Below are 12,910 nucleotides of genomic sequence, written 5' to 3' on the forward strand. Positions count from 1 at the left end.
TCGAATAGCCAAAGTAATCTTGAGAAAGACGATTGGAACTGGAGGAATCAACCTGCCTGACTTCAGGCTCTACTACAAAGCCACAGTCATCAAGATAGTATGGTACTGGCACAAAGACAGACATATAGATCAATGGAACAAAATAGAAAGCCCAGAGATAAATCCACACACCTATGGACACCTTATCTTTGACAAAGGAGGCAAGAATATACAATGGATTAAAGACAATCTCTTTAACAAGTGGTGCTGGGAAAACTGGTCAACCACTTGTAAAAGAATGAAACTAGAGCACTTTCTAACACCGCACAAAAAAATAAACTCAAAATGGATTAAAGATCTAAATGTAAGACCAGAAACTATAAAACTCCTAGAGGAGAACATAGGCAAAACACTCTCTGACATAAATCACAGCAGGATCCTCTATGACCCACCTCCCAGAATACTGGAAATAAAAGCAAAAATAAACAAATGGGACCTAATTAAAGTTAAAAGCTTCTGCACAACAAAGGAAACTATAAGCAAGGTGAAAAGACAGCTTTCTGATTGGGAGAAAATAATAGCAAATGAAGCAACTGACAAACAACTAATCTCAAAAATATACAAGCAACTCCTGCAGCTCAATTCCAGAAAAATAAACGACCCAATCAAAAAATGGGCCAAAGAACTAAATAGACATGTCTCCAAAGAAGACATACAGATGGCTAACAAACACATGAAAAGATGATCAACATCACTCATTATCAGAGAAATGCAAATCAAAACCACAATGAGGTACCATTTCACACCAGTCAGAATGGTGGCGATCCAAAAGTCTACAAGCAATAAATGCTGGAGAGAATGTGAAGAAAAGGGAACCCTCTTACACTGCTGGTGGGAATGCAAACTAGTACAGCCACTATGGAGAACAGTGTGGAGATTCCTTAAAAAACTGGAAATTGAACTGCCTTATGACCCAGCAGTCCCACTGCTGGGCATACACACCGAGGAAACCAGAATTGAAAGAGACACGTGTACCCAATGTTCATCGCAGCACTGTTTATAATAGCCAGGACATGGAAACAACCTAGATGTCCATCAGCAGATGAATGGATAAGAAAGCTGTGGTACATATACACAATGGAGTATTACTCAGCCATTAAAAAGAATACATTTGAATCAGTTCTAATGAGGTGGGTTAAACTGGAGCCGATTATACAGAGTGAAGTAAGCCAGAAAGAAAAACACCAATACAGTATACTAACACATATATATGGAACTTAGAAAAATGGTAACGATAACCCTGCATGCAAGACAGCAAAAGAGACACAGATGCATAGAACAGACTTTTGGATTCTGTGGGAGAGGGAGAGGGTGGGATGATTTGGGAGAATGGCAATGAAACATGTATACTATCATGTAAGAATTGAATCACCAGTCTATGTTCAATACAGGATACAGGATGCTTGGGGCTGGTGCACTGGGATGACCCAGAGAGATGATATGGGGAGGGTGGTGGGAGGCGGATTCAGGATTGGGAACTCATGTACACCCGTGGCGGATTCATGTCAATGTATGGCAAAACCAATACAGTATTATAAAGTAAAAAAATAAAAAAGAAAGATGTGGTACATATACACAATGGAATATTACTCAGCCATTAAAAAGAATTCATTTGAATCAGTTCTAATGTGGTGGATGAAACTTAGCCGATTATACAGAGTAAAGTAAGCCAGAAAGAAAAACACCAATACAGTATACTAACACATATATATGGAATTTAGAAAGATGGTAATGATAACCCGGTATGCAAGACAGCAAAAGAGACACAGATGTACAGAACAGTCTTTTGGACTCTGTGGGAGAGGGAGAGGGTGGGATGATTTGGGAGAATGGCATTGAAACATGTATACTATCATATAAGAAACAAATCGCCAGTCTAGGTTCGATGCAGGATACAGGATGCTTGGGGCTGGTGCACTGGGATGACCCAGAGGGATGGTATGGGAGGGAGGTGGGAGCATGGTTCAGGATTGGGAACATGGGAACACCCGTGGCGGATTCATGTTGAAGTATGGCAAAAACAATACAGTATTGTAAAGTAAAAAATAAATGATTAAATAAATAAAAGAATACTGGAGTGGGTTGCTATGCCCTCCTCCAGGGGATCTTCTCAACTCAGGGATCAAACCAGCATCTCCTGCATTACAGGCAGACTCTATACTACTGAGGCACTGGGGAAGCCTTATATTGGCTGTCCAGTTCAGTTCAGTCGCTCAGTCGTGTCTGACTCTTTGCAACCCCATGAACCACAGCACACCAGGCCTCCCTGTCCATCACCAACTCCCTGAGTTTACCCAAACTCATGTCCATTGAGTCGGTGATGCCATTTAACCATCTCATCCTCTGTTGTCCCCTTCTCCTTCTGCCTTCGATCTTTCCCAACATCAGGGTCTTTTCAAATGAGTCAGCTCTTCACATCAGGTGGCCAAAATATTGGAGTTTCAGCTTTAGCATCAGTCCTTCCAGTGAACACCAAGGACTGACCTCCTTTAGAATGGACTGGTTGAATCTCCTTGCAGTCCAAGGGACTCTCAAGAGTCTTCTCCAACACCACAGTTCAAAAGCATCAAGTCTTCGGTGCTCAGCTTTCTTTATAGTCCAACACTCACATCCATACATGACTACTGGGAAAACCATAGCCTTGACTAGACGGACCTTTGTTGGCAAAGTTATGTCTCTGCTTTTGAATATGCTGTCTAGGTTGGTCATAACTTTCCTGCCAAGGAATAAGCATCTTTTAACTTCATGGCTGTAATCACCATCTGCAGTGATTTTGGAGCCCAGAAAATAAAGTCAGCCACTGTTTCCACTGTTTCCCCATCTATTTGCCAAGAAGTGATGGGACTGGATGCCATGATCTTCATTTTCAGAATGTTGAGCTTTAAGCCAATATTTTCACTCTCCTCTTTCATTTTCATCAAGAGGCTCTTTATACATGTGTTCCCCATCCTGAACCCCCCTCCATGTTGATATATGCCAAAACCAATACATTATTGTAAAGTAAATATTAAAATTAAAATAAATTTACATTTAAAATAAAATTTTTAAAAAGAGGCTCTTTAGTTCTTCTTCACTTTCTGCCATAAGAGTGGTGTCATCTGCATATCTGAGGTTATTGATATTCCTCATATTGTTCCATTCCTTATGATGGAACATAAAGAAAAACCATTTTCCCATGCACTTAAGTTTCTGTTTAAATGAGAGCCCACAAGTTTCCTCTATCCATGGGATTCTCCAGGCAAGAATACTGGAGTGGGTTGCCATTTCCTACTCCAGGGGATCTTCCCCACCAAGGGATCGAACCCAAGCCTCTTTTATCTTCTGCACTGGCAGGTGGGTTCTTTACCACTAGTGCCACCTGGGAGATCTTTAAATGAAATAGGACATGAGAAAACACATTTAAGCTATAAAGTGTTATAGAAATGAAAAGTTTTCCTAATGCTATTTTCTAAGAGTGATAGCCCAGTTTTATCCCGTAGCTTATGAATCAAACACTGTTATCGCAACAGTCTGGTTACTTCCCATGACACTGCTTCCCACTTCCACCTTCCCCTCCATATCATCAAGCATTGTGGCACACCCAACAGATGTGATCTCGAAAACAACTCAGAATGCAAACCATGGAAATAACAGCAAAAACCAGCTTGATTTTCCCATCCTGGTTGCTTGAAGGTCAACAGCCATCATGAACGACACAGTAACTACCTGGACCAGGAAGTTTGCGACCAATCAACTACTTCAGCAGACAAAAATAGTCATCAATGTCCTTCACCCTGGGAAGGCAACAGTACCTAAGACAGAAACTTGGGGAAAACTAGCCAAAATGTACAAGATAACACCAGCTGTATCTTTGTATTTGGATTCAGAATCCACTTTGGTGGGGGCAAGGCAACTGGCTTTGGCATGATTTACGATTCCTTTATGATCACGCAAAGAAGAATGAGCCCAAACACAGGCTTGCAAGACATGAACTGTGTGAAAAGGAAAGTACCTCAAGGAAACAGTGAAAGGGATGCAAGAACAGAATGAAGAAAGTCAGGGGGAGTGCAAAGGTCACGTCGGTGCTGCAGAAAGAAGGAGCAAAGATTCTGCAGTGACTGTATCTGTGGTGATTGTGCAGATTTTTCATGAGAGGATTAATAAACTTAGACCTTTTACAAAAAAAAAAAAGTTTGATGAACTTGACATCATTATATGTGCACTGACTCCTTCAACATTCACTGAGCCAAGAGCCAAGGACATTCTAACCTGTGCAAGTTTATGTCATTTTATCCTCACCAAAACCTAATAAAGTCAGGATTATTATCACCTCATTTCAAAAATAAGATCACTGAGGCTTATGGAAGAGAAAAAAATTCGTCCAAAGTCACACCGCTACTTAATGCTGGAGCCAGGACTGGGAAGCCTGGCCTCCACTCAACCTCAACCCTGTCCTGCTGGTAACAGACCCTGATGCTGGAATGAGAGTCTGGGGTACAAACAGATCTCTTAGAGCTGAGACTGGATCTCAAGGAGTATATAAGGCCTGTATGACCTTTGCAAACACTCAGATGCAATTTCCAAAGCAGAAGTGCTCAGTGATACTCACTGATTACATGTAAAATATTCCAGAACAAGGAGATTGCTAACATCACTAAGTTGGACCATAATGAAGGCTGAGTGCCAAAGAATTGATGTTTTTGAACTGTGGTGCTGGAGAAGACTCTTGGGAGTCCCTTGGACTGCAAGGAGATCAAACAAGTCAATCCTAAAGGAAATCAGTCCTGACTATTCATTGGAAGGACTGATGCTGAAGCTCTAATACTTGGCTACCTGATGCAAAGAGATGACTCATTGGAAAAGACCCTGAAGCTGGGAAAGATTGAAGGCAAAAGGAAAAGAGGGCAACAGAGGGTGACCTGGGTTAGATAGCATCACCAACGCAACAGACATGAATTTGGGCAAACTCTGGGAGGTAATGAAGGACAGGCAAAACTGGCATGCTACAGTCCATGGGGTTGCGAAGAGTCAGACATGACTTAGTGACTGCACAACAACAACTCTAAGAAAAACAGCACCCAGGATAATGTCCAAATGTAACTGCCTGGAAGGATTTATAAAGTCCTTTATACAAAAGTTTCCAAGCTGAAAATATGCCAGAGTCAGTTCAGCTTCAAGCAGAGGCTCTTAAGGAAAGGTCCTCCCCAGGGAACATCAGGAGTCATCTGACAGCCACCCAAAAAGTATCAGTTACACAAAAGCGAAGGGGTGCCCAGGTCAAGCTGGAGTTAGAAACTGCCCCAAAAGGAGGCTCAGAGATGGGTAGGGAGAGTGAGGCACTAAAACTGTGAGTTATTTAATTTGTTATAGTTGGAATATACTCAAGTCCATGTTACTCTCTCTCATATTCTGTTATCTTTCTTGAATGGGAATGGAAGGGACAGGATTAAAGTTGTCAAGCCAGAAGCAGGTACCTGACCCTACGGTCAGCCCCCCAGAGAATCTCACTCATGAGTCACCTTCACTCATGGCTTGAAGGAGGAAAGAGAACAAACACTTTTACTCCAAAGCAGCTAGAGTTGAGTGTGGTCCATGGATTACATGCATCTACCCACTCCAGTGTTCTTGCCTGGAGAATCCCATGGAAGGGGGAGCCTGGTGGGCTGCCATGTATGGGGTCACACAGAGTCGGACACGACTGAAGCGACGCAGCAGCAGCAGCAGTCACCCAGAAGCCCTGTGAAAATGCAGGAAGTGTTTGAGGGGCAGTCCTAGTCCCTAGTCCTTACCAACTAGAATACCTAAAGCAGGAAATCTAGGAATATGTGCTTTTCACAATGCCCAATCACTTAACTAGCATAATAACCCCAATGCAGCATCTACAAGAACTTCAGAGATTGAAAGGAGGCTTTCCAAGAGGCAGAAATTTTCAAAGGGAAAAAATAAACAGAAGGGAAATAACATGAAAAGTACAAAGGGGTCATGAAGCAATAAGAAAAATGTCAAAAGACTAAAAGGCTAGCAGGAGTTATTCCTTCTGTAAATATGCTAAAAGCGGTGGGGGCGGGGGGAGGGGGGGGGCGGGGGGCAGGGGAAGTGAGCTTCAAATCAACCAACCAACCAGCCAACCAACAAACCAGGATAAGAAAGTCATGCTACCAGGGACAAGCCCACTAGTTACAGCACAAGGGAAACAAATAAGAGAAGACAGGAGAGAATCACACAGCTCCAAGCTTCAACCTCATTTCTACTAAAAGTGACATTCAGACTGGAAAGAATGGTGGTAGCATAATTTAGGAGGAACTGAAGCTCGAGAGGCAAAATGATAGAGAACACCCAGCCACTTCAAATGAGTTCATATCCTCAAATGAGGTCACATAAACTATTATCCACACTAAAGAAATTCAATCCTAAAGTAAATCAACTCTGAATACTTATTGGGAGGACTGATGCTGAAGTTGAAGCTCCAAAACTTTGGCCACCTAATACAAAGAGCTGGCTCATTGGAAAAGAGCCTGATGCTGGGAAAGACTGAAGGCAAAAGGAAAAGGGGGTGGCAGAGGATGAGATAGTTAGATAGTGACACCAACTCAATGGACATGAATCTGAGCAAACACCAAGAGATAGTGAAGGACAGGGGAGCCTGGCATGCTGTAGTCCAAGGTATCACAAAGAGTTGGACATGACTGGACAACTGAACACATATGCACACACCTACCGTGGACCAAGATTGGCAAGTGTTCTGGTTCCAAGAAGGAAAAAAGTAGAATCTAAGAGTTATAGGTTGAACACAATATTGTAAATCAATTACACTTCAATTAAAAATAGACTTAAAACAAAGAAGTAAAAAGTTATAGGTTGGTCAGCCAGATACATACACTAGATATGAATGCTTAAACAAACATTTATGAGCAAACAAATCCAGAAAGAGAATGAAATAAAAGTAAGTTAACTGAACCTCTGTGAAGTCCACTGAAATAGACAAACTGTGAGAAGTTGGAGAGAAAACTTTATTGGCAATGCACGATCATATGCCATATCCATTTAATAGGCCCTTATAAGGTGCCTATTTGTTATTTACGCCAGGCATCATTATCTACATTTTACAAACATTAATTCATTTCATTCTTTTAACAGCCCTATTCCAGCCTCTTTTCACAGATGAGGAAAATAAGTAATTTGCCCAGCCTCACAAAGCTGGTAGCTGGCAAGGTAGAAATTAAAACACAAGCAGAGTGCTCCAGAGCCATGCTGCTTCTCAAAGCTCTGAGGAATATTCTCCAAACACTGTGAAATATGGATGAAATTAATAGCAGACACCCAAATCAATACCTTCCTCTTCAGTTCTTGAAAAGGAAAGAAGTGTTTTTCCTGAGCTGCTGCACTCAGAAGAATGAAGAAGGCAGGCATGAGATGAGAATAGGGCAGCTGGCGGCCAGTTGTTAATTTAAGAAACAGTAGTAACAGTACAATTTTTAGAAAACAATACCTAGGATTTACCCTAGGCCAGTGGATGCCTGCCTGGGTGTTCTGTTCAGTTCAGTTATAAAATGAAGCCATCTTGAGGTAGGAGGTAGACACGTTGCTAAAACCTTGCTTTCCTGTCTACCAATGCCAAATAGAAATACAGAGCAGAGTTTGAAGGAAACAGAAAAAAGAGTAGCTTTACTCTTCTTGCCAAGCAAAAGGGAAACACAGGAGGCTGGTGCCTCAAGAACTGTGCCCCCTTTCTATCAGGAATAGAGAGAGGTTTTCTATCTTCATGAAGGTCCTATACTTTTTTTCTTTTGCAAAGTTTCAAAATGGCCACAGCTAGCATCAGGCAACTCAGCAACCTGGTCTGATGTCCCTGAAGTTATCGGCCCATGACCTTTGTGAAATGCAGAATGCTACAAGAGAGTGTAAGGGGAGAAGAAATGCCAAGTACAGGTTACTACTCATATGAAGTCAGCTTTGTTTCGCTTTGTGAAGGACAAAGCTAGCTACAAGTGTTTACTAGCAGTAACAGCTAAGGAATAACCAAGATTGCTTAACTCTTTCAGAACTGTTTGCCTGGTATGTGCCAAAGACTGTTCACTTATTTCTTCTTTTGCTGCAACAGAGGGGCCCTTGGGGTGAGTAGCTGGAGTTTGTCAAGCAGAGTAAACTGAAGCTTTGCTTTCCCTAGAAACTCCAAGGACCAAGTTTATGGCAGGAACTGAGCTCTGCTGGAGCAAAGAGATAAGATGACCACATCTATCACTCCTGAGGTCAAGGAAACCTCCCTGACTGCACATGCACAAGCATGCTCCTCAGGGGTCAAAAAGGAGGGGGTGCCACTCCATAACTGATGTTGTCAAAGCTCCCACAGGCCTCTGCACTGGAATCCACTTTGGCAAAAAGATGTAAATGCATATTGGCTGGGTTCCTAGGGCAGATCAGATATGAGGAAAGAAGCAAGGTGATTGGCCAAAGGTAAACAAAGACTGGGAAGACCTGCCCTATATAAACGATTTAACTGCCTCTTTACTGCACTTCTCCTCATTAGGGATGCCCATACTCTTCCTCTCCAGGTGTGTATTTCTGCCTTGCTTCTGTCTTAAATAAACTGTTTCTCTGTGTGCTCTCCCACACGATGTGCTATGTCTCTAATAATAAAATTTGTACCTGTTTCTACAGTTTTTGCCTCCTTCAAACATTCATGCTTTCAAACAGGGCAAGAGTCAGGGCAACTTTGCTTTTACCCTCTATCCATTGATGGACCTGGAGCTAGGATTCCTGGTTCTCATCCAGAATACCCAGGTCTAATTCCTGGTCAGGGAAATAAGACCTGGCTTCAAGACTGCTCACTGCTGTCTCTCCAAGAACAATCTCAGAAGCAGCAAGAAGTATAGTTTCGGCTGAAAAGAGAGTCAACAACTTAGAATGCCACCTTAAAATAATGAAAACATGCAAGAGAAAAGGTAAGGAGAAAATCATTATAGAGAAGATGATATATATACAGAGCAACAAATATATGAATGATTGGTGTCCCTTGAGAAGAAAAAAAGACAGAGGGAACCAAAGATATAATAGAAGAAAACATCTATGGAATAAAAATCTAAATCTGTAGATAAAAGGTATACACAGCATCCAGGAAATATTATGACCAACACCAGCATATATGGTAAAATCACCTAACTCCAAAGAAAAAGTATGAATCCTGTGTAAACCTTGGAGAAAACTCAAGTTATGCATATAAAGGGCTTTCAAAGTAACATTCAATGCCAAGTGACATTGTCTATACAGTTTGGGGGTTGGTATGGGGACAGTCAAGAATTTTATACCCAGCCAACTTGTCAAACACTATAAAAACAACAAAAAGTCATTATTCAATATGCATTAATGTTGGGCACTGTAACAGTCACGGATTTTCTTGATGAAAATCTCTGGATGGTGAAATTCAGACAACCAAGCAATAAATCATAGTACAGGATTTAGGAATGGTAGGATCCTTTTTAAAAAGACTACCAGCAAGCACCAGATCCTTTGAAATAAAGCACTAAGGCTAGACAATGATGAAAAGTACTGATACAGAATAGAATGTAAATGTTATAATGCAGACAATATAAAGTAATAATACAACTCATGAAAGAACGATCATTTTGACATTTGTATGGCATACCTCAGGGATCCCAGGTGGCTCAGTGGGTAAATAATCCACCTGCAATGCAGAAGATGCAGGAGATACCAATTCGATCCCTGGGTTGAGAAGAGCCCTTGAAGGCGGTCATGATAACCCACTGTAGTATGCTTTCTTGGAGAATCCCCTGGACAGAGGAGCCTGGCAGCCTATAGGCCATAAGGTCACAAAGAGAAGGACATGACTGAAGCAACTGAGCATGCATGCACACATATGCATAGCATACTCCAACTAATCAAAGCATTCTCCATGCAACCCCCTCATTTAATCAATGAAACAATCTTAGTGATGAGAAATCTTTAATAGACCTCAGAGAGGCAAGCTGCAAAGATATTCTCACAGACTTTCCAACCCAAATCCTAAAGAGTTCGCACATTTTTTCCCTGACGTAAATGTTTCCATTTCATTTTGCTTACAGTCACTATTTTGTGCATCGATATAAAGACATTTGAGGACATAAGTATCACTCCTGAATCTGTACCCAGTTGTTCCTCCTGACAGTCCTCAGGTATCCTCCCCACTGTGATTTTTCTTTCCATATCATCCCTGTGAGCAAGGAGATCAAACCTAAAGGAAATCAATCCTGAATATTCATTGGAAGGATGGTTGCTGAAGCCAAAGCTCCAATTATTTGGCCACCTAATGCAAAGAGTCGACTCACTGGGAAAGACTCTGATGCTGGGAAAGATTGAGGTCAGAAGGAAAAGGGAGTGACAGAGGATGAGAAGGTTGGATGGCATGACTGAATCAATGGACATGAACTTGGGCAAACTCCGGGAGATGATGAGAGACAGGGAAGCCTGGCATGCTGCAGTCCACGGGGCTGCATGCTGCAGTCACAAAGAGTTGGACACATTTTGGCAACTGAACAACAACATATAAATAAAGACAATGCAAACAAACTAGCCTTTTGGAGGAGGAGGAGGAACAGAAGCCTGCTCGGCTCTGACTTTATTACAAAGGGAAATTAGTTTTAAAGAAGGTGAGCACACACACACCAAGGACACACTAGCAGCAAACTGAGAATTCTCCTTGGCAGCAAGAGAACATGAGAAGGTGAGCCAATGGCATTCCATGTCACATCCTGTGACTCTGAAAACCATCTCTTGTACCTCTGGGGACACATCGCTCACCTGTATAGTGGATAAGAATCTTCAATCCCTGGTCCAGGAAGACTCCACATGCCACAGAGCAACTAAGCCTGTGCACCATAATTACTGAAGTATAGGAATGAGTGTGTGGGGGGAAAATGTTATTAAGTAATTTTAAAGTTATTTACTCTTATTCACAAAAAGAATAGGAATTCAAGATGAAAATGCATGTTATAATAAATAAAGCTGGCAACAATGGAAAAGCATCTTTACAAATGCTAATAATCAATAGTTGTTGATCAACTATACTTCAGTTTTAAAAAATAGTTAATATCTGTTAAGTCTTCTAAAATTTACAAAGCATTTTCACTTACATCATTACATGTGATCTAGTTAAAGTAATGACTATTCCTCCCTGGTTGCTCAGATGGTAAAAAATCTGCCTGCAACGCAGGAGACGCAGGTTCAGTCCCTGGGTTGGGAAGATTCCCTGGAGAAGGAAATGGCAACCCACTCCAGTATTCTTTCCTGGAGAATTCCATGGACAGAGGAGCCTAGTGGACTAGAATTCATGGGGTTGCAATAAGTCAGACACAATGGAGTGACCTAACACTCGCTTTTTCATTGTCCCCCAAAAACTCCACAAAGCATCCCTTACGATAGATGACAGCTAAGGCCCCTTCCAACACCAACAGTCTCGGGATCTGAGCTGCCTTACGAACCTTGCAATTTGAATGGCTAATTTTTAAAAGAAAAGGAATTTTAAATTAAAACTTTAACCAATAATCAGTTAGAAATCTGGATTGGATTTACTGAAGTAGAAAGCAATTCGATCTTAACTCAGGGAGGATGAAGTACATCCAGGGGACATTAAAATGGCAATCTCTCTGCGTGTGTTAACACAACACAGATCACACAGGCAGAATAACTTCCCTATAGTGATCAGGATGGAGGGCTGAGGAAAGGTCACCAAAGCTGAGGACGCATTGAAGCCCTGCTTCTGCCACTTTAGAAGTAACTTCCAAAGGGGTCAGACAGACTGCCAAGTTCAAGTGTGCAAAGTAAAATTTTCTTCCTATATCCCTTGACAACCTTTGGACTGCCTGAGATTTACCCAAAACAGACTTTCGTGGTTCTCTTGGATACCTTAGAGTTAATGGAAACAATCTCACCAACTGCTTTTCTCTTTCTTCTGGGGGCACTATCTCCTAGGTGTTCTGTAAGAATTTCCTTCAAGACATGGGTTCCTGACCTGCCTTCTCTCTGCCACGTTGTGCAAGGGAATCACAGACAGGCAGCCAACTACTTTATCTGTTTTGGAGGTATAGCACCTTAGCTGCGTTGTTTAAAATGTTTTCCTGGGAAATGCATAAACATTTAAACACAAAATTCTAGGAAGCCCAGAGGGTTCAGGGTACAGCCATTTTGAATTTTCAAGGAAAGAACTATTCCATCTCTGAGAATTCTCAATAACCTCAGGATCTTTCTTCTCTGAAGCTAGCCCTGAACTCTCCTCTCTGCATTCTCAAGTTTCCATTCATCGTCAGAGTCCATAATGGCCAGGCATGGATGAAATCCTTTTCCCTGAAAGCATTCTACCCTACTCTTCAAGCTGGTGGTGTCACAGGTGTGTCACAGATTGAAATGGTTGGGAGATCTCATGCCCTCTGAAGAGTGGGGTGAGGGGGCATAGAGAGAGTGGGCAAGCAGATATCCTGTGTCTCTCTGCTTCTCTCAGCTTCTTTTGTATCATACCAGTATTTGTTTAAAACAACCTTTCTATGTAAAGCTGAAAAAAATAATAATGAGATTAGATATTTGCTGAGGGTTTCTCAGCTGACACTGATTGTTATATCTTATTTATGTACCAATGAAAAGTTCTCATCGCCCTTTAATTTGATTAGCTCCAGAATTTATTTTCCCCAGAACTCCATCTGTCTTCCTTACTAGCCTGGTCTTTAAATCTTTCCCTGGAGAGATTAAATCAGTACATTTTCCCCCTCTTTGAGCCAAAAGCTACATGACTCAAGATGACAGACAGTCTACAAGATACAAGAACAATTCATAATGTCTCTGGCTTTCATATGATCTGAAAAGCTTAGGGATTGCAGTTAACAATAAACTGAACTGAGCAGCCAGT

The 12,910-nt window shown here is 41.6% G+C and overlaps 1 pseudogene; it reads left to right on the top strand.

Annotated features, from left to right (window-relative positions):
• Positions 1-3,724: 3,724 nt before the first annotated feature.
• Positions 3,725-4,136, top strand: LOC138087745 (small ribosomal subunit protein eS24 pseudogene; annotated as a pseudogene).
• Positions 4,137-12,910: the final 8,774 nt, after the last annotated feature.

This window comes from Capricornis sumatraensis, chromosome 10, assembly GCF_032405125.1.
Source record: "Capricornis sumatraensis isolate serow.1 chromosome 10, serow.2, whole genome shotgun sequence".
NCBI classification, from domain to species: Eukaryota; Metazoa; Chordata; class Mammalia; order Artiodactyla; family Bovidae; genus Capricornis; species Capricornis sumatraensis.